Source organism: Mixophyes fleayi, chromosome 6 (genome assembly GCF_038048845.1).
Source record: "Mixophyes fleayi isolate aMixFle1 chromosome 6, aMixFle1.hap1, whole genome shotgun sequence".
NCBI lineage: Eukaryota > Metazoa > Chordata > Amphibia > Anura > Limnodynastidae > Mixophyes > Mixophyes fleayi.
Window position 1 is genome coordinate 108,485,007 of NC_134407.1, and position 26,977 is coordinate 108,511,983.

At 41.8% G+C, this 26,977-nt stretch overlaps 1 long non-coding RNA gene across 1 annotated transcript; it reads right to left on the bottom strand.

The window, feature by feature from the left end:
• Positions 1-16,908: 16,908 nt before the first annotated feature.
• On the bottom strand, positions 16,909-22,202 carry LOC142160352 (uncharacterized). Its single transcript, XR_012693173.1, has 3 exons — positions 22,149-22,202; positions 18,161-18,221; positions 16,909-17,064 (listed from the first exon to the last, which is right to left on the bottom strand). It is a non-coding gene; the product is annotated as an uncharacterized LOC142160352 (long non-coding RNA).
• Positions 22,203-26,977: the final 4,775 nt, after the last annotated feature.

A 26,977-nucleotide genomic window follows, 5' to 3' on the forward strand; every position in this document is an offset into this window, starting at 1 on the left:
AACCGCCTCTGCCTGCCTTATTTTTATATACCACTGCCATAACTACCTTCTTGTTAGGAATACTAGACTGTACCATTTGATAATTACCTTTGAAACTATGGACTCGATAAGAGCCTTGTTTGGAACTGTTTTTGCAGTGCATTATACCGCAATTATTGCTGCTCAACCTAATTTACCAGCATTAACTCAAACTTCACTTGTCACTCATTCCTGGTTGTTTGATTTATCTGGTTTACATGAGATCCCTATTTGGGAGGACTTTATTGCTATCATTTGAAGTGATCACTCTTTATTATTGCATTTACAATGTTTTTCTCGTAGCTATTTTATGTATGCTTTGTTACGTTATAGCTGTTTGCTAAAAGTATACGCGGGGGTGTGGTTTAGCAACCTCTCGGAATGGTTGCACGCTAGAGAAGCTCTGCCTCTGTTATAACCCGATTTTTCGGGGTCACCTGCCCCCAAAAACAAACAAATACTGCGGGGAGAGATTGGTACGGCTGTCACCTTTGTATTGGCGGGTTTTGTCGCCATTGATGTGCCCAGCGGGGCCAAATCAAGTTAGTCCCTTGTGCCTGCTGTGCGCCGCTATATTATTGCAGTTAGCGGGACCGCTGGAGAGCTAGCCTCTCAATCAAAAGCTGGTGCACTATTGAAAAAAAGAGATCCCCACAAAAATATATCTGTGACACAGCTGTGGGCGGCGGGACCTGCGATCCCAGTGAGGAGAAAGTAATCCCCAGCCTGCAGATCGAGCATTCACCTGTGTGGATGTGGAGATGGTGCCCGAGAAGCGGGCGAAGGTACCCGCCATCGCTGTGTCCCTGGAGGGACAGAAGACGTTCCTGGTGCCCGTGAAGGGGGTGAAGAGCCTCCTGGTAGCTGAGCCCTGCAAGCGGGTGAAGAAAGAAGGTTACTCACCCGTCCAGCGATCCAGCGGCGGTGAGTATGGCTTCTTTCTTGCAGGTCTTGTGCGCGGGGGAAGGATGAGCCAATCAGGGCTCATCTTTCCCCGCTGGCCAATCAGCGGCCGGATGCGCGAGCCAATCGCGGCTCGCGCCCGGCCATTCAAAAGATTGGCGCCAACGCGAGCCAATCAGCGCTCGCGCCGGCTTATGACGTCACGCCGGCGACTATATAAGTCGCCGCGTGGCGCCATTTTGGGAGAAGTCCGTCGGCGGAGAAGAGGAAGGACGTCTCTTCACGGCGTCTAGGACCAGGACCAGCGGCAGCGGCGGCAGGGGGCCCTTGTAAGGGCCGTGAGCTACCCTGCCGCCAGAAGACTACAATCAAGCAGTGATCGCCGGCGGGGAACCCTTGTCAGGGCTGAGAGCGCCCCCGCCCCAGCAGCAACAGGAGATCCAGCGCCGAATCGGAGAAGAGGCGCCGCCGGCTGGAGGGTCTGGAAGACCCGGAGAAGGAAGCAGAAGACGGCGTGGCAAGCTGAGATTCCTGCGCAGAGCAGGTAAGTGACTCAGCCTTAATTCGGGCACTAGGCCCGGGGCCACGGTTGGGCACAATCCCCGTTGGCACTAACTTAGGGGCACAAGGCCCAGGGACCTGGGCACTAGGCCCCAACGAAGTTAGTGGGCCAGTAGGCCATAGTATTGATGATAAAGGGGACAAGCCCCTATTAGTTAGACAGGGGGCGTGAGAGCCCAGGTGTACAAGGGCACAAGGCCCTTAGGTAGTTAGTGGCCTAGAGGCCATAGGAAGGCCACAGGGCCTGGTGAGGGGCTGGTAGCCCGTAGGCTATTAAGGGCACAAGGCCCTCAGTCAGTCAGGGAGGCTACAGGCCTCAGGCAGGGGCTAGGACCCCTAGGTAGTAGGGCATAAGGCCCTAGTGAGTGGGCTCAGAGCCCTGAGTTAGAGAGGGGGCAAAGGCCCATGAAACAGAGCAGAAGGCTCTGTGTGTAGCTGGGCAGAGACCCATGGTGTGTAGGGTATAAGGCCCTGGTGGTGTGTGGTAGAGGCGTGGGAGCCTCGTGAGTGTAGGCGCGGTCCTGTGTGAGGTGAGCACACGTGGTTAGGGGGTACAGTAGAGCGGAGGCTCCTGTGGTGCTGTAGCAACCTGCTGGTTGGCTAACAGCGGTGTGCTCGGGTAAGTAGCGTGCAAAGTACTGTATACTGTATTTATTCTGTCTGTGCGGCGAGTATAGTTTACACTACGGTATTTTGGGGTGTGCTACATAACTGTGTCCAGGGGCAAGACGTCAGGCCCCCATTAAAGGTAGGCTCTTGTTTCCTGTGCTAACCTGTGTTGTGGGGACAAGTGTAGTTACCAGCATACACATAGTCAGGGAAGAACACACGTAGTTTTCCTGTCCCTTAGGTCCCCGGGGTCACACTGGTACCCAGAGGGGGTGGCTGAGTGAGTCGGTGGCAGTGCAGCACACCTTGAGGCAGTTCCAGGGGCGGCCGTGGTTCTGATCAAGGGTCCTCAAGGCCGGTTCCGTGCAGGTGGACCTGTGGTTCCGGACGTAGGGACACGTGTGAGATACCCGAGTACAGGCAGTAGGGCGGTTCAGTTCGATCGGCTGTTCCGTGCGGCAGTCGGCCCGCAGGTTAGTGTGCTGTTCTACTGAGCCTCAGCCGGGCTTAAAGAACCGGTCCTTAGGGTCCGTGGGTGACCCCATAGCAAGAAGGCAGCTTCTTGGTACGACCTGGGTGAGGAGATTAGGAACCGCCCTCCGGTTTAGGCTGTGAACACCGGCTGGTGTTCCCCATAGCGTGTAAGTGAGCAGTTCCGTTAGTGCACCACACCTAGTTAGTCATAGTGGTTTGACTTAGTTGCGTTGCCGACCATTAGAACGTTGTTAGGGTCGGGTCGCTGTTGTAGTCAGTTTAGCATTTGTGGGTGCCATCTTAGTCTCACTGACAGTGCAGAGGGAGGCTGTGTGTCCTTGTCATCCGCAGGTATCGGGGAGGTGCAGGAGAACCGGATCGGAAGTGGGAGTGTCCCGGTGAGTATTAAGCTCGATTCCCCCTTTCGGTTAGGCCCTCACCGGCAGGTGTGTAAGGTACTTGAGGCGGGATTAGTCCTCGGACTAGTCTTGGCCTTCCGTGCCTGTAGTCCCCCGCGTCTTGGCAAGAACAAAGTGAGGAGGCGGCAAGTGAGCTTGGACTGACCGTATCCTCGTTCTTTGCCGTAGTCTCGGACAGCCCTTACCTGGTAGGCACGGCCGTAATCTCTGTCTCTATCTTAGAGGGACGTGATTGGAAGTGACTGCGGCTGCGGATCTGCTGGGATTGGATCGCAGCTGGGAAATCGGAAGCGGACTGGAGGTGACCATCATTTTCAAGGTAAGTTCTTTTGTGTTGCGTCTGTCCCTGTCTTTCCCCGCAGGGGGCGTTACATGGATCCTCTGAATACCGGGTGCAGCTTACCAGAGCAAAGCCTTGTGGCCTGGAGATACTGGAAGTTGCAGACACCATCACTGCCTTCTCTTCTGGTCTCATGCGTCCAGTCTGATATCCCCCTGGAGCCTCCAGTAAGTGGCGCTGTCATCTCCAACTGCCCCTATATGGCATGCAGCAGTCCTGCTCGTTATCTTCCAGAAGCATAACACTGACCACAGCTAACTTTGAGTACACCTTCTTATAAGTGCCTCACCTCCACCTCTGCGTGGATCAAGAATCTGATCGAACAGACCAGATTGATCACAAATCCCCACTGTGAGAATCTACTGCCACCCTGTGGCTGCTCATGCAAATAACACCATTCTTATATTCTATTATATTTTCAACTGTATCTTCAGTACCTGGGACATACTGGTGCTCGGAGAAAAAATCCTATATCCCTGCAGAGGAGAATCCGATTTAAACCCTAATTATTTAAGGTGAGGTGACGGAACCTATAATTTAATGCTGGGATTGTTTGGGGCTTTTAATTGAATATGGGGCTGATTTTGGGGAGGGGGGCTATTTATTAAATGTGAATTTGAATTATTTATTGCCGGGAATGGTTGTGTAAAATGGCTATATTTATTAAACATAAATGCTATTTAATGTATTGCTGGGACTTTTTGGAGGGAGGGAAATAGGTTTTGATTAAATGGGTATACTGTTAATTTAATGTTGAGGTTGATTAGAGGGAAATGGGTCTACTTATTAAATGTGAATATTATTATTGTTGGGAATGGAGGGAGGCCTAATTATAAAACGTGAGAGCTATTGATTTAACACCAGGGCTGGTTGGAGTTTTCTAAATCTCATGTACCCATTTGTTTTCATATAGGGCATCCAACATTCCAGGATCAAGACTAGCAGGAACTGATCTAAAGACACCAGCAGCCACAAGTGGTGAAAGTGACAAGACAGGTAGGAGAGAGCAGAACAGATTGCCAACTGTCCTGAATTTGGTGGGTGACTGTCCCGCTTAGTCAGGATTTTGAGTGTAAGGATGTTCTGCAGGGTTCTGTTAGCTGCAGGAAGTGTTTTGGGTGGTGGAATGCTCTGCATGGATCTTTCGGGAGCAGATACTGTTTGGTGATGAGCTATGTTCTGCAGGTGTCTTTAATAAGCAGGCACAGTCTTGGAGGGAGAAATGCTCTGTAGGGATTTTGTAGTTCTAATTTTTTATGAAGTTGCTTTACTGTCTCTTTCTAAGACACCCAGGCCCTAAACTACGATAAAGCTAAACTAAGAAAATGTAATAATACTGTATGTGTGTATTCCAGTGAACACACAAATCTGTGAATTAGCAGATCCACCATTTTGTGAGTAATAGCAATCTCACTACATGATAGTGCTGAATCTGCAGCTAACCGCAGGATGTGATGGCAAACCATGTCTGTATTGCGCAAGTAACACGTCCATTAAGGCTTCTGCCTTAATCGTCGTAATTTCATTGCTTTTTGGAGTTTGAGTTAAAGAGTTTCAATAGTTTTTTTTATGTTTTAGATGGTGTGTAAGGAACCTTAATCAGACATGTTAAACCGTAAGGTTTTTTGTCTATGGAATTTCATGGCTTTTAGTAAAGTTAAAATATTTATGAGATCAAATTCAGAAACATGAACAGAAAAATCGCAGATAAGAACCAATTGGCCCATATAGTTTTCACTATTTTTCTTAAACCCTAATAAACAACTGAGTTTACATTACTATATTATATTAACCTCTGCCACCTCTGTTGTATGTCTTTTTTGCATGGATTTTCTCACTTATTCCTCCCTGTCCACAAGCTTTATTCTAACATAATTCCCCATATGCCCACCAGCTTTTCTAACATGTCGCCCTGTGCTCAATTGCTTCATCCCTGCTAACCAGCTTTTCTAACATGCCACCCGATATGCCCACCAGCTTTCTCTCACATACCACACCCTGCCCACCAGCTTTGTGATTTTAGGCCAAAAAATGGGATTTTGTAAAAATGGCTAAACAAAACCAAAACACGTAAGGGCGGATTTGGCAAAGCCAAAACCAAAACCCGAAGGTAATCCAGATCAAAAACCAAAATTAAAACATGGGGGTCAGTGAGCATTTCTAGTTATTGCTCCACTAATAAAAGCCCTTACAGTTGACCGGCATAGCTCAAGCAGGGCGCAAATTTGACAAGCTGACTTGTTGGAAAGTTAGTATCCTTTGACAGAGCATGAAAAGTCACTAAGCTCTTAAGTACAGTCTTTGTTCTACTGCTTATGTTTGATTATGGAGATTTCATGGCTGTATGCTTGATTTTATGCCCCTGTTAACAGTGGTTATGGCTGATATGGCAAAACACACTAAATATAGGTAGTGTCCACTAAACTTCATACCACAGATTCATTCTTCCGCGCACAACCTCTCCTCATGTATAACCATATCTCTTACCAACTAATAAATAAAGACACCGACAACTTCAGCTTTGGCTTAAAAAAGGTCACAGTTTATTAAATGTATAAACCTGGTGGGGCGAGAGCACTTGCCTTCAGCTAACTAATAAAAGCTAAACCAAACAGTGTACGGCCCTCCGGCTTACCACTGATACCGGGACCTAGTCCCCTACGATTGGCCGGTGCTAAATCTGGCGTAATAGTGACCATATTACTTCAGGGCTCATGAATGAATTGCCGTACAATGCAGAACACAGGGTCCCCGTACCGGGTAACCACAAACCAAGATGCTTTGAAGTATGTGGTGGCATTAGCCAATCAGCGATAGCACCATACGCCCTAGTTGCCAACTGCAAGGGCTCTCCCTCTTAACCTTACTTACTCTGTGACTACCAAACCTTGTAACATAACCAAACACAGGGCGGGTGGGAGGGGATTTCTGCGACGGAAGAGACCCAGCATCCTTTGCGTGAGAATATATGGGCACAGAAACATAAACACTCCCACAGGATACTATTGGCTGGAGATAAACAACAACTTAACCCTAAATGGGTAAGTGCTATGCTTCTGAACATGTGGATAAGTTTAAGGACGTTTGGCTTTATGTGCCTCACTTCACAATACTTTTGTCCATGTTGTGTATATTCCTTGTTGTTCTCATATGCTGTATTTTATTTGCTACAAAAACCTGCCTGAAGGTAATTCATTAGATCTGCTATAAATGCTATCTATTGACACAAACAAGTGGGAGTAACCTGAATATTACAGTATCAGTAGCTGTGCCCTCTAACCTCACATGTCTGAAACACAAATAGTGATAATCTAATCTCTTGTGTATCAGCTATCCAAAGTCTTTGTTTCATCAACAAGAATTTTCAGTTTTCAGTAAAATGTATGTTTAAAGTTAAATGAGAATCCTGAATTATAGACTTTTCAGACAGACCTTTTGTTTTGATTTTATCTTTCTGATTTGTCTTTTCAGCATAAGGCTGGCGATAGCAGTGAATAGGGAATAATTCTGTAAATTACTACAGGGATTCAATTAGTCACAGAGTGCCTCCAAAGTGGCCATGAAGACTCTATGCGATGATTTAACATCCCCATAGAGGTGCGTGGAGAAATCTGCCCTGTTGAGGTACTGTAATATTAAATGTATGAAATAGTAAATGTGTGCAGCCGCGATGTTCAGTGAAACATTACAGCTTATTGAATTGCCCCCTAAGACTTAGTTTCCATAGATTTCAGTGTTTTGTCGCCAGTGAAACGCTTTTGGGAAGAATGAGCTGGAAACAATGTGTAAAAAGTTTCTAAAGCAAAAATGAATGCATGACTTCTTGCCTCCATGGGAAAGGCCAGTGTTACCCATGAAGAGTCTTCACTGGTTTTGTCAAATAAACAGAACCCTTACAATTTAAGCTAGGCATATATGTCATTTTCCATGTGTTGCTCTCAGTATAGAATGAGGACAAGAGTAGTAGAAACTGTATTAGTAATTCTAAATAAAAGGGCAATGTGGTTATTTACTCACTGCGGCGGGAATGAGAGGAGGTAATGAGTGAGGAGAGGAGGTGGTCATTGGCAGAACAGAGAAGGGAGTATGCATGGAGATGAGGTTGGTGATATAAGAGGGAGAATTGGTTGTGGGGGCGTTGTAGGTGAGAGTAGGTGGACTCAAGTGGAAAGGAAGCCAGTGTAGCAACTGGCATAGTGAGGATGCAGTCAGAGCAGTGGGAAAGAAAAATAAGATGATCTGTAGCGTTCAGGATGGATTGGATTGGGGAGAGGCCTACAAATGCATATTTATTTATTTATTTATTTATTTATCACATGTGGCTATTGTAATAAAACAAACTTGCAATGCAATGACCGGTGGAAGCCCTAATCCCAAAGCTTACATAACCGACACAGTAAAATCTGACACATAAATACTGATAACCCAAAAATAGACGTGAATATAGTATCCACAACTATAATACTGACAGCATGCAATCGTTGACAGCAATAACACCCGACATATATAATGCCGATAAATGTAAAAATCTGACACGTGATATTACGACACTGACAAGATAGCCTTGTGTTCAATAGCGACATACATGAAATTCCGACCATTATAATTTGTACAACTGAAACACCTACATCCCTGTAAAGATGACAGTCTTAACAATTATATGTTAATAAGTGTAGCATGGTTTGGTTTTTGAGATTACTTGTAGTAAAATTTTAACAAAATCCAGGAAAGATTTTGAGTAGGGTTAGGACTTGTCCTAATATAACTGAACATATTTAAGTTTTGTGCTTTGGGTAGACTACATGAATATATTAGTATAGTTTTTTTTATTTTGCTGTAAATACCTTATTTAATTCACCCTTGCTTTGTGACATGGTTGTGTAAAGTTTAAAATAGTCAGATTGGTAGTGCTTTCCTTTCCTTTACAACATAGTCCCTCTGGGTCACAGCATGGCCATGGAGCCATGGCATATTTCTCACCTAATAGTACTAGTGCTACTTAGGTATAAAACACACTTCTTAGTGAAGGGACATATTTATAAATGCACATGGGCGGAAACCCCTATGTGGAGGAGGGGAGGGGACACTAATGGCCATTATACACCTGGGTTATTATAGCTAATACTAAGTTCCTAACTGTAAGAGACAAAGTGCAGTTTTGGTGTGATTTCATGTGGCTTTACGTGAAAATATTGTTAAATACGCTAAGGTCACCTTTAACAAATCAATTAATTGAAATTAAATAAATGATGATGTAATGCAAAGGGGCCAATGTAAATAAAATAGTAAGGTACTCTCCATCCATTATTGGCTAAAATAACCTCAACACATTTCTTGAAATTAAATTACAAAAGACACACATAAATGTATTTATTTTTTTTCAGAACAATTTTTTAAATATTAGTATTCTATAAAACAGCATTATAAATATTTGGGCAAACTAATAATTTTGGTGCAACACAGTAATTTAAAAAAAAATAATTTCGATATTTTCTTTCTGCGGTATTTTAAAATGTCATGCATGATTTCATCTTTGGTTTGTGGGATTTTTCCCCCAGCCTGGGTGTCTTCTTGAGCTGTTGATGAAAAACAAAAAAAAAACATGCTTAGCTAGTTTTTGAAACATATATTACTTCAAAAGGGTGTACTTTGTTTACCCCATTTGACGGGATCAGCAAAGGCCTGAAGTGTTACATAACTTTACATTGTCAGAAAAGATTAATGGTATGTTAGACACATAACTAGGCAGAGGATTAATCCATTTGGGTGGCAGATGTATTTATATATACACATTTGTTTGGTGGCCGCGGGTGGGATTTACTTGAATCACAAAATAATATTATTATGGCCATCATGGTAGAAAACTGTGGAATGGATAACTACCTATTTGGAAAATGGCATGTGGTTAATCATGATTTGTGCTCAAATAAAATGTGCCGCAAAAGGAATACGATTAGGAAAAGGGTTTAATTTCAATACTTACATTCACCCATCTCCACCTCCAACACTGCCTGTGTGGCAGCCACCTCCTCCTCCAGGGCCACCTCCTCCGCCACCTCCTCCACTTCCTGCTCCTTCTCTTCCTCAACCCTGGACTCTGGTTCGTCACGTCTCTGACGGCCTGTTAGAATACGTATAACACATTAGTTTTTTTAAAAATGTTCTCCCCGTTCGACAGTTACCTACATGTAGTCATATAATAATGGGAGCTGACATTGTGAAGCATGCATTTAGTAATAGAGATAATTGTGTGTCTTTAAACAAAAACCTCAAAAATTCGAGACACACAACACTTTCACATGGCCTGCAACAAATTTTGGATTTGGCTTAGGTGACATTTTAAATTGTAAAAACAAGTACTACATTAATATTGTATTTTTCCTGCAAAATAGTTATAGAATTATAGAGATATTTTACAGGAGGTATTTGAGTAAGTACTTGCAATATGCTTTAATCAGCTTAGGACAACTTTGATCGTTGTCCCCAAAAATTGCCTGTTCAAATATTTGCAATATACCCTATCTGCCACAGTTAGAGTATAAATGTCTAGCAGTGAACATGACCACGTTGCCTTAGTGCTAAACATTCCTGCCTCACAGCACTGGGTCATGAGTTTAAATCTCAAACATGCCTTATCAGTCTGGATATCGGGCCTCCATCAGTAATGAAAGTAAATGAAATGTTAACCCAAAATCAAATGTAAAAAAAAAACAGGCCCAAAAGCATGTGGCATTGGAGGAGGAATTACATTTATAATCTGGAGACCGATTAAGATTTGGGGTAGGGCATTTCCTTTGGAAAAAAAATAAAATTTGGGAAAAAAAGTATGTGGATTACACTATTTTGCACCATTAATAGAGAACTCACTTCTCTCAATCTCCTCCCGTAGCTCCTGCAGAAGCTGAGGCTGCCGCCCCCGCCACAAATCACTCCATTGCCTCTGCAGATGGACGATGGAGTGCCTGCGGTGAAATCGCCTCCAAGTGTAGCAGCGCACCTGCAATGGGTAATGTACTCCGCTATTCGCAATTACTGGCACTTTATAACAGGAACCTTTAATTTCAGGCAACTGATAACAGGTCTAGATTTATAAGTGTGATCGTTTTTGTCCTAGCTGAGTTGTAAATGTAAGTGTAGAAAAAAAGTGGAACTTTTGAGGTAACTACCACAAAAACTAGTGATACACACTGAACCCCGTGATGTGGCTTTGGTTTTGGTTTTAGATCTGGATTAGCTTTGTGCTTTGGTTTTGGTTTTGGTTTTGGCAAAACCACTCTGGTGTGTTTTGGTTTTGGTTTTGGATCTGAATTTTATTAGAAAAATTGCTAAAATATGCTATAATCACATAATTTTGCTCCTTTTTTATCTTACATTATTACTAACCTCACTAACACTAGTTTCAAAAATATGGCAGTTCCTAGCACATCTAGGACACATTGGCACACAGCAGTGTTGCAAGATGGAATTGTTCCACCCACCCTTATGTTGGATCTTAAAAAGGACATGCACACTTTAACAAAACAAGCACTTCAGCAACAAAAGTGCCACTCCTTGTGGATGAGTGCTTGGTTTGTTTGGGGCCCCACAAAACAAGGTAACAGTGTTAATTAACTGTTAAAGGGACCGTCTGATGTGTCTATTTCTATGCTGTCATGAAAATAATCCTCCACCATCTTTTGGATGTTTATAGTAGGATCAGGTGGAATTACGACAGAGGTGTCGCATCTTTTGGTCAATTCTTTTAGACCAGACCAGATGTCAAAATTTGGTGAAGAGTCATTTGCATCATCCCTGGGTGTCTTGGGAAAGCAAAGTATTTTTCTAGCAGCAGTTGAGTGGGAAACTGAAGGAGGAGACGCCGTCCTGTCGCGTAACACTTGAGCTGTCAACTTGCTCACCAGGAGCTCCTTGCATCTCTTCAGATCTGGGTCAGTTGGAAACAAAGAGAAGACATAGCTCTTAAACCGAGGATCAAGCACAGTCACCAAAATGTAGTGATCCGATTTCAAGATTTTGATACTCTTGCATCCTGGCGAAGCGAATAAAGTACTTGATCTACAAGTCCGACATACTTAGCATAATTGCTTTGTCTATTACCCTCCTTCAGTTTCTCAAAGTACTTTTCCAAAAGTCTAATTAAGGAAATCACTTGACCAAAGCAAGCAGTGTCTGAACTCACTTCACAGGTGACTACTTTGAATGGTTTCAGCACTTTGCACAACACAGAAAGTATTCTCCACTGCGCTTGACTAAAATACATCCCCCCCTCCTTTCCCAATGTCATGGCTTGTGGAGTAAGCGTGGATGGCTTTTCGCTCTTCCTCCATCCGCAGAAACATATACAGGGTAAAATTCCATCTTGTCATCACCTCTTGCTTCAGTTGGTGGCAGGGTAAATTAAATTGCTCTTGCAGCTGCTGCAATCTTCTACACGCTGTTGTTGAATGCCAGAAATGTCCAGATATTTTACAGGCCACAGAGAGCATTTCCTGCACGTCCCTGTCATTTTTTTAAAAAGCTCTGCACCACCAAGTTTATTGTGTGAGCAAAACAGGGAAAGTGATGGAATTCACCCAGTTGTAATGCTCTCACAATATTGGTGGCGTTATCAGAAATTACATATCCTGAGGAAAATCCAAGTGGGATAAGCCATGTTGCAATGACATACCTTAGTTTTTGAAACAGATTGCCAGCTGTATGCCTCTTAGTGAAGCCAGTGATACACAGAGTAGCCTGACTCTGACAAATATGACGAACTTGGGTACATGCTGCTGCTGTTCCTGGTGGTGAAGTCGAGACACCAACCCAGTGAGCTGTCACAGTCATATAATCTTTAGTTTGCCCATTTCTGCTTGTCCACATGTCTGTGGTTAAGTGTACAATGGGTAGAATGGCATTTTGCAGCCCAATAATACATTTTTAAGGAATTGCTTTTCTACTGAAATATTGTCGGAATGGAATTTGGTAGCGGGAACACAAGACCTCAAGTAACTGTCTAAAACCAGCTGCATTAATAGTGGATATTGTATACAGATCTAATACTATCATAGTCGCCATTGCAACTGTGATCCGCTTTGCGACTGTGTGACAGCTTTCATACTTGATTCCTCTTGTTTCACAGTCAATAGTCTTCTTCTTGGTCTGCTTCTGAGATGAAGATTCAACCCCAGCAACAACAGCAGCAGCAGTGGGACTAATGCTCAAGAATTCTTCTGAGGAATCCAGGGTAGTGGAGGAGTCATCTAGCCTTAGCAACTTGGATGCAGGACTAACGCCGATCGCTACTGAGGATATTGACGAGGATGGTGGGTGTAGATTGCAGGCGTCTGGATGTAGGTGAGAGAAGGGTAATGTTTCGTTGTTTCTGCCGTGGCGCAACCTGGGGTTGAGAAAGAAAGGGATGTGGGATGGTAAAGGAGCGGGGGGTGGGAGAATGCAGTATACGGTACAGACAATATACAAAGATGCTTATGGTATAAGCAGTTGGTTATAGCTCATTTTGCTGTTTTGCATCTATAGCTCTTTTGCTCTGTTTAAAGCTCTGATGCAGTGTATATTGTTGTGGAGTGGTACCGATTTGTGGACAATGGTTTATAGCTCTGGTTTATAGTTCTGTGGTTGTGGCGGGATGGGGTGTTTATAGCCCTATGTTAGTACAGTGTTTATAGCTTTCGGTAAAGGGCAGCGATAATTTGTCTGTCTGTTTATAGCTCTCTGTGTAATGCTATTGTCACGGTTCTTATGAGGAGACTTGGCAGATGTAGCGAGACCAAGAGATTCGAACAGTTTGGCACTACTCCAACAGGGCGCGGAGTCTAACGAGGAGACGGTGTTCACCAGGAACCGCCGCAAAGCGGTATGGGCTTAGCTGCGTCTACCTCGCAGGTCGCGGTCCCTACTAGAGCACTGTACGAGAGTCCCTGGGAAGACTACAGGCAGTAGTACCGTAGGAAGGAGGATCAATACAATAAGCAATGGCAATGAAGATGATGCAGATCGGTGTAACTCTGTAAACCACTATGTGGTGTAAAGTTCAGGAGAATGAGCGTCAGCTCTGAAGACAAATGTAGAGGAGATGTCTGGAGGTGAGCGTCAGCTCTGCAGGCCACTATGTGGCGGAGAGTTCTGTAGAGTGAGCGTCAGCTCTACAGGCCACTATGTGGCGGAGAGTTTGGTAGAGTGAGCGTCAGCTCTGCAGACCACTATGTGGTAAAAATTCAGGAGAATGAGCATCAGCTCTGAAGACAAATGTAGAGGAGATGTCTGGAGATGAGCGTCAGCTCTGCAGGCCACTCTGTGGCGGAGAGTTCCGTAGAGTGAGCGTCAGCTCTGCAAGCCACTATGTGGCGGAGAGTTTGGTAGAGTGAGCATCAGCTCTGCAGGCCACTATGTGGCGGAGAGTTTGGTAGAGTGAGCGTCAGCTCTGCAGGCCACTATGTGGCGGAGAGTTTGGTAGAGTGAGCATCAGCTCTGCAGGCCACTATGTGGCGGAGAGTTTGGTAGAGTGAGCATAAGCTCTGCAGGCCACTATGTGGTAAAAGTTCAGGAGAATGAGCGTCAGCTCTGAAGACAAATGTAGTGGAGATGTCCGAAGATGAGCGTCAGCTCTGCAGTCCAGAATGGAGGTAAATAACTGGAAAGTAGCAGGAAGCCACTTCAATCACCAGGAGGTAACACGAAGAACAGGCACTGAAGATAGAGAGGAGGTGCCTTTTAAACTTGCCGCCAGGGAGAAGGACCAATCAGCAGAGAGCAGGTGAATTAGAATAATCGTCCCGAATCCAAGATGGCGGCGCCCAGTGGGAAGCGGAGCGCCGATGAGAGGTGAGTCTGCCGAGTGTCAGGTGCGCTGCCTGAACACCCGGCGCGTGATAGCTATATAGTGTGGTGGGTGGTGGAGGTGATAAGTGGAATGGTGTGGGTATTTGATCAGGCGTTGCTCAGATGTGGATAAATGTTCTGTGGGTTATGTGTCCTCTATGTGTATAGGTGTGTATTTGTAAATGGTTATATGTTGTGTGGTGTATGTGGATACTGGAATGCTTTTGCTCAAATTACTCTTATAAGAGCATTTAATAGATCGGGATGTCCTCCTTTGCGAAGGTTGAGGGCAGTCTCTGTGCTGGTGGGTAGGTAGATGAGGTTCATAGATGGTTAAGGTCCCTCCCTCGACTTTACATACGCTACAAATGGCTAGACAACTGTTGTCAGGATTAAGGTAAAAATAATTCCACACATAAGAAGTGGAATTTTTGGACTTATGTCCAGGCATGACAATAGCCTTCTTCTTATCACGTGCCAGAACTGCTTCCACCGGTGCAGGACTTACACACAAACACATCATCCTCATCAACAACCTCATTAGCGCCCTCGTTAGTTACACAAATATCCCCCTCATCCTCTTCTAATTCCAAAGTGGCACCCTCAATTGGTGTATCACCGGCTACATCCAGGTAGTTGAGGCACACATCAGCAGAAATGCTGAAAGGGCCCTTTTTTATGGGTACACTATCAGAATGGTCACGATTACACATACAACTCATGGATGGACTCTCTTCAGGGATTGGTGTCATTTCTGATTCTGAGCATACATTTTCCTCTAATGCCTTACTGTTTTCTTGCATCTCAGCTTTCACACGTAACAGTAGTTGTGCAACACTTTTGGACTCCGAATTACTTGGTGTTGCTCGGTCACGAGTGACCTTACAAGAAGAAGGTTCAGTAACATTTTTAGATCTCGCACTAATAGAGAAAGGCGAAGGCCTCATTCTTTCTTTGCCACTGCGTGTGTAGAATGGTACGTTGGCAATTTTTTTTTATCGGCAGTTAACTTTTCCTCAATTACAGCTCTTTTTCTCTTCAACACGGTAAAAGGTTTTTTTGTGGGTTTTTTTTTCCTGACTTAATAAGATTATGTACTTTTACCTAGGCTTTACCAGATGACGTACAGGGAAGATTACCATCAGGACTGGTGGCAGCAGCTGCTTGCTGATCCTGCTCATATGTGGACTGCTGTGAATCCATTTTAATGAGACCCAAAACACTTGTAGTGCAAATTCCGAAATATATAGTACTGGTATATTACAATTTCAGCACCAGAAAATAGCTTTTTTACAAGAGGGGAATATCTGACACCCCAAACACTTGTAGTGCAAATTCAGAAATATATAGTGCTGATATATTATAATTTCAACACCAGAAAATAGCTTTTTTCAAAGAGGGGATTATCTGACACCCGAAACCCCTCAATCAGTTGCAATTCCACAGTGGCATCCTCAATTGGTGTTTCACCGGCTGCACTCGGGCTGTTCAGGCACACATCTGCATAAATGCTGAAAGGGGTCTTCTTTATGGGTACACTATCAGAATGGTCATGATTACACATAGCACTCGTGGATGGACTCTACTCAGGGACTGGTGTTATTTCTGAATCTGAACATACATTTTCCTCTAATGCCTTACTGTTTTCGTCCAGCTCGGCTTTTACACGTAAAAGTATTTGGGCACCACTTGGAGTCCGAATGACAAGGTCTTGCTTGGTCACGACTGACCTTACAAGAAGAGGCCTCAGTAACAGTTTCTGATCTTACACTCATAGAGAAAGTATAAGGCCTCATTCTTTCTTTGTCACTGCCTGTGTAGAATGGCATGTTGCCAATTTTATTTTTTTCTGCAGATAACTTTGCCTTGATTACAGTTCTTTTTTCTTGACCAAGGTAAAAGGTGTTTTTTACATTTTTGTTTGCCTGACTTAAAAACACTATGTTCTTTTACATAGGCTTTACCAGATGATGTACAGGGATTGCTATCATCCTGACTGGTAGCAGCAGCTGCTTGGTGCTCCTGCTCTTCTGTGTACTGCTGTGAATCCATTTTGCTAACACCATACATTTTGACTGCAAATTCAGAATAAAAGCCTGCAAGGCCTAGTTTTTGTATTTCACCAATGACAATTAGCAAAGGAGCAATGGAGCTCTTCTCTTTGGGTGTATATAACAACGTACACTTTGACTGCAAATTCATAAGAAAAGCCTGGAAGGCCTAGTATTTGAACTTCAGCAATGACAATTATCAACGGAGCTGTCCTTTTTGTATGTTGTTAAAAATATAATACAGTAGAATTTTTACTGCAGAATCACACCAACCCTGACAACACTAGTATTTGTATTTTTCTGCAATGAGAATTAGCAATGGAGCTTTCCTTTATGTGTGTTACCTATATAACACAGTAGGGTTGACTACAGAATTACACCAACCCTGATAGCACTTGTATTTGTATTTTTCTGCAATGAGAATTAGCAATAGAGCTCTCATTTTAGTGTGTTACCTATATACCACATTAGAATTTGACTGCAGGATTACACCAACCCTGAATGTGCCAGAGGTGGGTACACTACACTAGCGGTTACAGAGGTAGGAAGTGACCCAGGAGAGAACTTTGTCTAAATGGACAATGGAGTGAAGGATGTGTAGGAGAAGAGGGTGTTCAACAGGGTCCAAAGCACAGAGAGTTACAGGAGACTAAGCATTGCAATAAAAAAAAAAATATTTATTTATAAACACAATTTCAGTAATCAAGTGGAAAGCAAAATAAAAACAAACTGAAAATACAAACTCCTTTGTAAAAAAAAATAAAAAATACTAATATAAAATACAAACACATGCATGTTGGTTTATCCCATTGGGTACAGGTGTTGCAAAGCAGGTCATGCTGGAACCCATAATGGCTGTCTTCTGTATCTGTTTAAAATATTAGAGAAAAAGCGATCAATCTTAGGGCATTTTGAAACAAAATATTACTGGACTGTGTGTACAGCTCACTACTTTTCAGCATTACCTGTGTAGCTCAGAATACCTGTGCTGCTTACTGCTTCTCAGCTATTATCTGTGCAGCTCATCCCTACTCAGCTATTATCTGTGCAGCTCATCTCTACTCAGCTATTTCCTGTGCAGGCCATTGCTTCCCAGCATTATCACTGCAGAACTTCGCTCATCATTGGTCCTGTTACAGTGTTATAACACCTGTGTGGATCTCAGTGCTATTGCTCTCTGCAGATCATCGCTTCACCGCCATATTGGTTCAGCTTCCCTCACAATCAAGACCTGTAGAATCACCGAAGAGCATCGCTCATCATCAGTTCTGTTCCAGAGTTATACATCTGTGTGGTCCTCAGTGCTCCAGCTCTCTGCCGTGCATCTCTTCACCTCTACTACTGTTCTGGCTAACAAGTTCTCAGTGGTTCTACGCATTCGCTGATCTGCGCCCCTTAGAGAACCGCAACCTGCGGTGGAGAGCAGCTAAGGCCATATTCCCTTGCGGGAGTCCCCGGTGAACACCTCGCCACCATTAGACTCCGCACCTCTCTGGGGGTAACTGTCACTCTAGCAGTAATCAGGACCATTCCCATAATCCGGCTATCGTGACAGTCAGATATATGATTAACACAGACTATGCTTAATTACTGAATATGTTTCAGGTGACGCAGACATGTCCCAGATAAGGCCTGATAGTACATCAATGAAAGCCTTTAGTTTGCTCTATTTTAACCTAAACTCTAACAATCAAGTTTCATCATTATTTTTCTAAGTGTTATGGCTATAAAAGTCACATTTATTCATCTCAGCAGTGGCAGAGGCAGCCCTCACCACACAATTTAAAAATTGTAGATTTCAAAGGTAAACATTTTTTTAAGTCCAAACTATCTGGTCCATGCATTTGCATATGTTTTGAAAAATGAAACAGGCCTTTAATTTCATCACCAAATAATTGTATTTTTAGCATGTTGCAATAAATTTTAGCAATTGCAATAAAAACCATATTAAGGAAAATTTTTACCTTGCAAATCAGTCTTGCGCCTGAAGTGGCCTGCCTTCACAGTTTCAGGGTGGCTGGGGATCTGTTGAATAAACATGCAAATTAGGGAAGTGCCAAAACACATAAGAATCATCTTAGTAGATATCAGATTGAAAAGCTTCACAACACCACTTCCCCCCCCCCACCCCCACCCCGAAGAAAAACAAAATTGGGTTAAAATTTATAATACAAATAACACACACATTAAAATGCACATTACATATGAAAATCAAGTTGCACTGTTATTGTGGAGCATAACATATCTTACAAACATAAACTTTTAAAGTGTCTAAAAAAGGGTAAGCTAAAATATAACTCAATACAAATAAGTCCACTTTACAAATTCACAACAGTGAATTTCACTATAGACTCCTACCAACTTCAATTGTGCATGAAGCAGTGTTTTATAGTGAATTGTAATGAGACAAGTATATGCAGATGTTTGGGCCACTGTGACATCAGATGACGAGATCTGGTGCTGGGTCTATACAACACTGTTTACAGAAATCTGTTGTTTACTTTTATACTGATTAAAAAATATTGGCGTTTATTTTGATTGCAAATTATTCTGAAATGCATTAGTATAGACTTTCATATTAAATTTTTTATTAAACAAAACATGATCCTTTATGTCTGTTACTAAGAAGGTGTGTGCAATGGTTCATTTAATTATGCTCATTAACACTTTAGGTTGCCACTAGTGACTGTGTTGTATGCTTGTTTCAATCTGAAGTATGCCTTACTGGTTAGATAAATGAGCTGGCACCAGTAGGATTATGAGTTTGAACCCACAATCATGCCTGTATCTTTGTGGACTTTGTATATCCCCATGTTTCTGTGGGTTATTCCAATGTGTCACTTATAGAAGTGTATGCTAGTATATGTTTTGGCGTTTGCATTGTATCGTGCATGGATGTTTGCGAATTATTAGCCGTTTAATTTGCATCCACAGTTATTTACAATTCAAAAGTACACATGACACATTTTTCATGTCGGAGAACAAGACAATGTTTGTGTAGTTCTTTATTGTTTAACCCTAAACCTACATGCTGCTAGTAGTGCTTGTGCTGTGTTGCATGTTTGTTTGGAGCACTATAAGCTTAGTTGATGGTTTATGTAATCACATTTTTTTTACCTAAGAGCAGTTTCAATCATGGTATTTGACATTAAAGTCTATATAATGTATGTAATGCTCAATCTGCACGGTGGGTTAGTGGTTAGACATTCCAGTTTTCATCAGTGTGGTTGTGAGTTCAATTCCTGACCCATTCTGCTGTTCCAAATAATTTGAACCCCAATAAATAGAAAATATCCACAGATAAAAGCAAAAAAAAAGCCTAATTGCTAAAAAAAAAATGAGGGAAAAAAAAAAAAAAAAAAATCGCAATTTTTTTTAAATCCAATTATTGTTATTATTATTATTATTATTATTATTATTATTATTATTATTATTATTATTATTATTCATAAATGAATTCCCATATGCAAATATTTAAACTGTGCATGTACCAAGAATTTAGGGCTATAATATTTTATTATATAATTAATGACATTAATACAAATTCTAAAATAAAAATAGCTTGTTATGAGAGTAGTTCATGTTCAGCTTTTCATTCTAATCTATATCATTCACATATTGCTTCCACATGCATGTTGGCTTAGTGGTTTGACAATTCACCTTTCAACAGTGGGGACTTGAATTCAAGTCCTCACTCACGGCCTTATCTCTGTGGAGTTTATATATCCTTCCCATGTTTGTGTTGATTTCCTAGGTGTCCTTTATAGAAGAGTACGCTTGGTTTAAGTTCGCACAATTTATCCATTCAATTTTAACAAATTAACCTGGTATGTCTTTCATATAATTATTAGCATATTATCAGCCATTTCTTTACAATATCAAAAAATGGTATAGACTAACTATTAGATAATTACACATCAACCACTTTACATTGCAATTTATTACAACTGTGCATCCACCATGTATGTTTTTTTTATATAAAAAAAAGTACTTGTTGAATGTTTGATATTAATATGAAATAAAAAAAATAAAAAATGAAGTGTATTAAGATGTATGTTGTGCATATTTAGCTGTGAGTGTTTTAAGTGAACAATGCTTTTTGAACAGTTTAGTGCTGCTATTAAGCGCTGCTGCTATAGCTGCTTTGGACTTAAACATGACCCCAAACTTCCTTAAGTTTAAGCAAGAAGTTAAGATAAAACTCTCAGCATTTCTTCTTAACTATCCTACGGATCCGGAGGTAAATGCCTACTCTTCTTAAGTCAGTACAAATAACCCCTACTTTTCTTAAGTCAGTACAAGCTCCGCCCATTACATTTCCATTCCCAACCCTTTTTTCTTAAGTATTTGGAGAACTTCTTAAGTGCAGTAAGGAAGAATTTTCATCTTAACTTAAGAAATTCTCAACTCACACAACGTATTTTCCTTCTTATATCCCTTTTCTGGGCATGCGCAGAGAAGATTTTTGTAAAATCCGCAAAAAATGCCAGATAAGATCAGTAATGAATCAGGCCCATGGTCTTTATCAAGGCTATTATTACCGTGTGCTGTTCTGTAAACTTTATACAGTCCATTTGCCAATCTGCTTGTTACATCATATCAAGGCCGGTTTCCTAACGAGCCTTGAATGGCATTGATTAAACTAACTACAATATACAAAAAGGACCTGGGAATGAGGCTTGAACTCATGTGCCCAATCCAGTTTAGTTTGGAAAATGAGGTTTGTTTTCCTTCATTTCTTAATTCATGCTCAAATGCTCTTTATATTGTAAACGAGGCTTGAATAGAACCCAGCCAATCCAGTCATCAAATGAGACATATTTTGGATTATTGTTCATTGTTTATTGAGATTACCTATGTTATGGCTTCATATTTATAATTTAGAAAGAATTGTTGTGGTCTTATGTGATATGTGGAATTTATGGATGTACATGTCACCCGCAGGGGTATCGGGCAGCTCACCCCACCCCCGGCAAACTTACCTGGCCCCGGTGGTCCACTCCGCAGACCCGCAACTTATGAAATCTATGACAGCCCTCCTATTGGCCAGGCAATCCTGGTGCCAAATAGAAAAGGCACTTCCTCCAAACCCTCAGTGCCTGTTCCTCAGTTGCCTTTGGGTATCTAAGAAGGGGCTACTAAGTTTCCTGTCTACTTGTCTGCAAAGCTGACACTCTATTCCAGTACCGGCTACTCTACTCGTCTGCAAAGCTGACACTCTATTCAAGCACTGGCTACTATACACGTCTGCAAATCTGACATTCTATTCAAGTACCGGCGACTCTGCTCGTCTGCAAAGCTGACACTCCTCTCAATTTTCTACTTTATTCGTCTGCAAGGCTTACACTCCAATCAAGTCCCTTCTGCTCTCCTTTCTTCCCAAGAGGGTCTCGCTCAGTACTCTGACAGGGGCTGTGACCTGTGAGCAGACGCAGCTAAGACCATACTGCTTTGCGGCAGTTCCTGGTGAACACCATCTGCTCGTTAGACTCCGTGCCCTGTTGGTATAGCGCTAAACTGTGCAGATCCTAGGATTCGCATCGTAGAGACCTGTTATCAATCGAGACCGTAACAGTACATTGTGTGAGAGCCAATTGTTTGTGTTTTGAAATCATTTCACAATTTTATATGTTTTTTTATGAAACCACACGTGCACAAATATAGGGTGCAGGGACCGTAAAGGGCCATGGTAGACCTCTAAAACTTTTTGGTATATATACTCATTATATGCACGTTTGCATCACAGATTATCTGCACATGCGGAGATTGATAGTGGTTGAGGCCAGTATATATCTATGTTAGTGGTTAGGCGTTATCAGACAAATATCTGTGCATTCTATAGCCTTCAAGGGGTTGGGTACGCTTGATCGATTAGTAAAAATCCGACATCGACAAGCCCTACAAATAAAATCCAAATTTATGAAAAACCGATTGGAAAATAAACAGACTTACCTTGAACCCAACGCTGGAGATCTCCGATTGGATCACCATGCTGACAACAAGTTAGGTTGAAAAAGAGGGATAGGCTGCGCTTCCTCCAAATATATGAAGCAGCCAAATGCGAACCTGAGAGTGTGTGGGGGACCCCTAAACTCCCAACAATGTTAGATACGTATAAAAATAGTCAGGTTCTGGGCGCTTGTAAAGGAAAGATATATCAATTTAATATGGATAGGTCCACAATACGCTCCGGCCGGAACGAGACAGCTTAGATGTGTTAAACAATTAACATGCATCAATTGACACTGCCGAAAACAATGATAATGGTAAAAAACACTATAAACTCAGTGTGATTGAAAATATGGTTAGAGTGCACTTGCAAGCTACTAAAATATGAAATGACAATTGGTATGAACCGCAAAAAGGGAATGTAAGGAAATATAATGTCCAGAGTTGTAAAATAAAAATGTTGGTGATGATGAAAAATGCAAGCAAAAATGAAATTGGTAGCCGTTACTCACATGAAGCAGGGATGTCTGGCTGTCTATAATGCAGACAGGCACTTAGTAGTGGTCCCAGAGTCTGTGCTGATGAGGTTAGATATAACGTTGATTTCAATGATAAAAAGCACCCAGCAGAATGCCAATTATTAAAACAAGAATGAGGAAGAAAGTTCTTCTAGTTCCTAAAGGGAAATCCTCTCCTTGTTGAAAGAAAAAATGATCCCGCTCAAATAGCGTGTGCACGCTGCGGGATATCTTCGTGTTGAGATTAAATGTATGGATATCAAAATGCCTCCAATAATGGACAGGTACCCAGCAGAATATAGGTGGTGATGATCCAAATGTAGTCCTCCTAATCCCCAACGTAGTCTCTCTCTTTCTCATAAAGTTGAGGCTAAACAGGGGAAGCGGTAGTGCCGCTACGGATGAGCGCATACACGCTACAGGCTGGTCTCCAATGTGGATGTCTGTATATGGTAATGTAAGATGCTAGCATGCTAGTAAGTTGAATAAAACTGAGTTGAGGGACAGTCTCCAACGCGTTTCGCCCGGTGGCAATGGCCAGTGGGCTTCCTCAGGGATAGTAATGTCCAACTGGTCTTCCTAGCCAGTTTTTAAAGAGATCCGGATGTGCCAATCAGCCAAGAGGCAATGGAGTAATTAAGTAATTAGTGAATAAATCTGAGTACTGGTGATTGCACAACAATCCAACAGGCATGATGGAAAAAAACAAAAGAAAACGATAGTGCACTAGTTGCAAAACAAAAAAGAGCATGTTTGAACATATATAGAAAAATATATATAAATAGATCTGGTTGCATAAATATTAATTGGTGATGTACATGGTATATATATGAAATGAACAAAAATAAATAAAAATAAATAAAAATAAAAATAAAAAATAAAAAAATAAAAAAATAAAAAATATAAAAAAATAAAAAATATAAAAAATAAAAAATAAAAAAAATAATAAAAAAAAATAATAAAAAAGTTATACCGATTGGACAAGTGTTCGGCACTGCAGCTTGACTTCATTGCAACGTCTGTCAATAGAAATTTAAAGCGGCAATGTGGGGATCCCTCAGGTTAAGTGTTTAAACACTTAACCCGACATTGCCGTTTTGAATTAATATTGACAGACGTCATAATGACATCAAGCTGCAGTGCCGAACACTTGTTCAATCGGAATAACTTGCTGTCAGCATGGTGATCCAATCGGAGAACTACAGCGTCGGGTTGAAGGTAAATCTGTTTATTTTCCAATCAGTTTGTAATAAATTCAGATTTTATTTGCAGGGCTTGTCGATGTTGGATAAGTGGTAATCGTGACATGAGACAGTCCTGACAGTCTATAAAATACTTACCTTAGCTCATGCCACTGTTTCTCAAAGCTGGGGATGCAAATATATGTACAGTCTTTTTAATGTACTTAACACTTGATAAAAGTGTCTTGAAATATTGGCTTTGTAATGCCTACAACTTGTGAGCACACAAATTGTAATGAATGTGCAGCCCAAACAATGCATTGAAATGTGATTTTAAAGGCTCCAATTCATCTCTTACCTGCTCATAAAGATACAAGAAGTTTGTGCGGTCAAGGTGAAACATTTTCATAACCTCTTCATCTGAGAAGGAATCCAAGGCCAACAACGCTCTGAAAACATTCTGCACTCTGCAGGGCCTTAGCAGACCCTGATGATGGTGTTCCTCCTCCCTCTTTCTTCTCACTTCCAAAATCCTCAATGTAACCACCTCCAGACACAATTAAATAAATCTCTTCCAAACGCCATATTGCCACATGCACAATAGCATACAGGTTTGGGGTCCTTTTTCATAGACATCTTAGGCCATTTGAAGCAATCTCGCCTCTCACAACCTCCTCTTTTTTTCCAGGGGAATTTCCAGCGTTTTTCCTGCATTTTGTTAAACTGTAGCTTGACAATTGCACCCAAGATCTAAAATGCATAGTCTGTATAATTGTTGATGGAATAGGTGTACACACATCCGCCACAATTGAATTACTGTATATTCGAGACGAGATATACAGTATATATAGAAAACATATTAAATTTCACACTCACACATATCTGGGATGTACAAGGCTAACAAGTCATTGTCTGTCCACAAACAATAAAATAAAATTTATCAGTATAAGCACTTTTTATTCGTATGACATGTTGGCCTTGAAGAAGTTATGCACACTTTGTACCTAATGTACCACTTTGTTTGTACCTTGTTTCCAATGAATCACCAGACAGAAGGAAAAAGTAAATATTTTGAAATAGAGATATATTAGAAAACATTATCCAATGTCAGACTATTTATTACAAATGAAAACAATTTTACTGTTTTCAGTACATTAAGGGGCATATTCAATTGACGGCAGGATCGCCGAAATTCCCACGCTCCAAAAATATTACCGTTAATACAGTAATCCTGCGCGTAAAAAACGTTAATACGGTAATTTACTCGCTGGATTTCAGCTTGCAGGGAGCTGCGAGCTGAAATCCAGCGAGATATTACCGTATTAACGGTAATATTTTTGGAGTGCGGGATTTTCGGCGATCCCACCGTCAATTGAATATGCCCCTATGTATTTGGATTGATTTTTTTTCTCTTTTTACCCTGTGGACACATTTTTTATATGACATTGTTACCTAAGATCTGGAAATGAATTTGCCAAAGGCATTGGATTTTTAATTACCGTATATACTCGAGTATAAGCCGAGTTTTTCAGCACATTTTTTGTGCTGGAAAAGCTCCCCCTCGGCTTATATTCGAGTGATACTCCAGGACCACAATGCACGGCCATAACGAGGGTGGTGCCTGCCTCCATAGCTTCAGCCCTTAAGTTCCGCTTAAGGGCTGAAGAGAAAGAGAAAGAAAAAATCAACTTACAATAGTTTGGTGCTTGTTGCCGTAAGTTCCGCAGTGGAACGCATGTGCGTTCCAAATGCCGAACTTCCTGTCCGTGGACAGGAAGTTCGGCATTTGGAACGCACATGCGTTCCACTGCGGAGGTGGAACCCTGACTGACCTAGTCTCCGCGCACACGAACCCTGACTGATCTAGTCTCTGCGGAGGTAAGTAAAAGGATGAACTCTCTCTCCCTATCCCCCTCCCCCTCCCCCCTCGGGTTGAAGTTTGACATGATAAAAAAAACAAGTGTACTAAGAACATCCTATGGCTGCCGGGTAAGCAGTAAATGTGGCATGTGGGGTGGGCTGTGTGCGCTCTTTATGTTGAGCTGAACTTTCCATGTTTTTGCCTCTCCTCACACTGAGGGGATTAACGCACTTGTTCCACTTCATATGATCTACTGAAAACGCAATACAGTGAGAGCACTCACTCAGATAACTGTTTTGTGGGGAGTTTCAATTGGAGACAGCAAACTTGAGAAAGCAAAAAGAACAAAACTCCATATATTTCTCCAACCTCAGGTTCTCTGAGTAGGTCTGATAATGCCCTCTTTCCTATGGTTAACTGAAAGGAAAACATCCTCTTGGATTAATGGGACTTCATGCCATGTCTGGGAGATTTCCTTCCCTTTGACCACAGCTTCATGTTTTACTTCACTGTTCATTAAACTCTCTCTCTACCCTAGGCTTATACTCGAGTCAATAAGTTTTCCCAGTTTTTTGTGGTATAATTAGGTGCCTCGGCTTATATTCGGGTCGACTTATACTCGAGTATATACGGTAGTGAGTTGTTTAATGTGAGCCATGCACAATCTTAATGTTTGTTTAGTTTGTCACTCTGTTTGAAAGAGCTCATTTTGCACATACACTTGTTTTACCTGTTACCCTTTTTCGCAAATATTGAATCACAATTGATGTGAAATTTGATGGATATGTAATGTGTGTATTTTGAAAGAGTACAAGCAATTAACATTGTTACGTTAGGATTAGCAGTCAGGGGAGGTTGCAGTCTGAGGGACAATCTCAATTTTCTGAACATAGAACCTCACAAATAGATTCAAAATAAATACAAAAAGAAGTCGGCGCAGGAGGAAGGGACACTGGGATTACAGCAAGGTACAAACAATATACAATATACAATGGCTGTAAACTCTAAAGTGTAGGTCCTACCCCACTTCCTTTAGTGAATGTCACTGATGGTCAGAATGAATGTTCACATAGTTTTGATAGAAAATCTGTCAATGTCCGTGGACACTCTTTTATGTTGTTCAAATTCCTCCACACCAAAAAAGATTCAATTCATGGGGAGAGAAAGACAGAAAAAACGCTCATAGTGTAAAAGCGATGACTGAATTTATTAAAACAATCTTATTAAAACCACTCACATTTGAGTAGAAGCGTTGATTCCTATAAAGGTTTC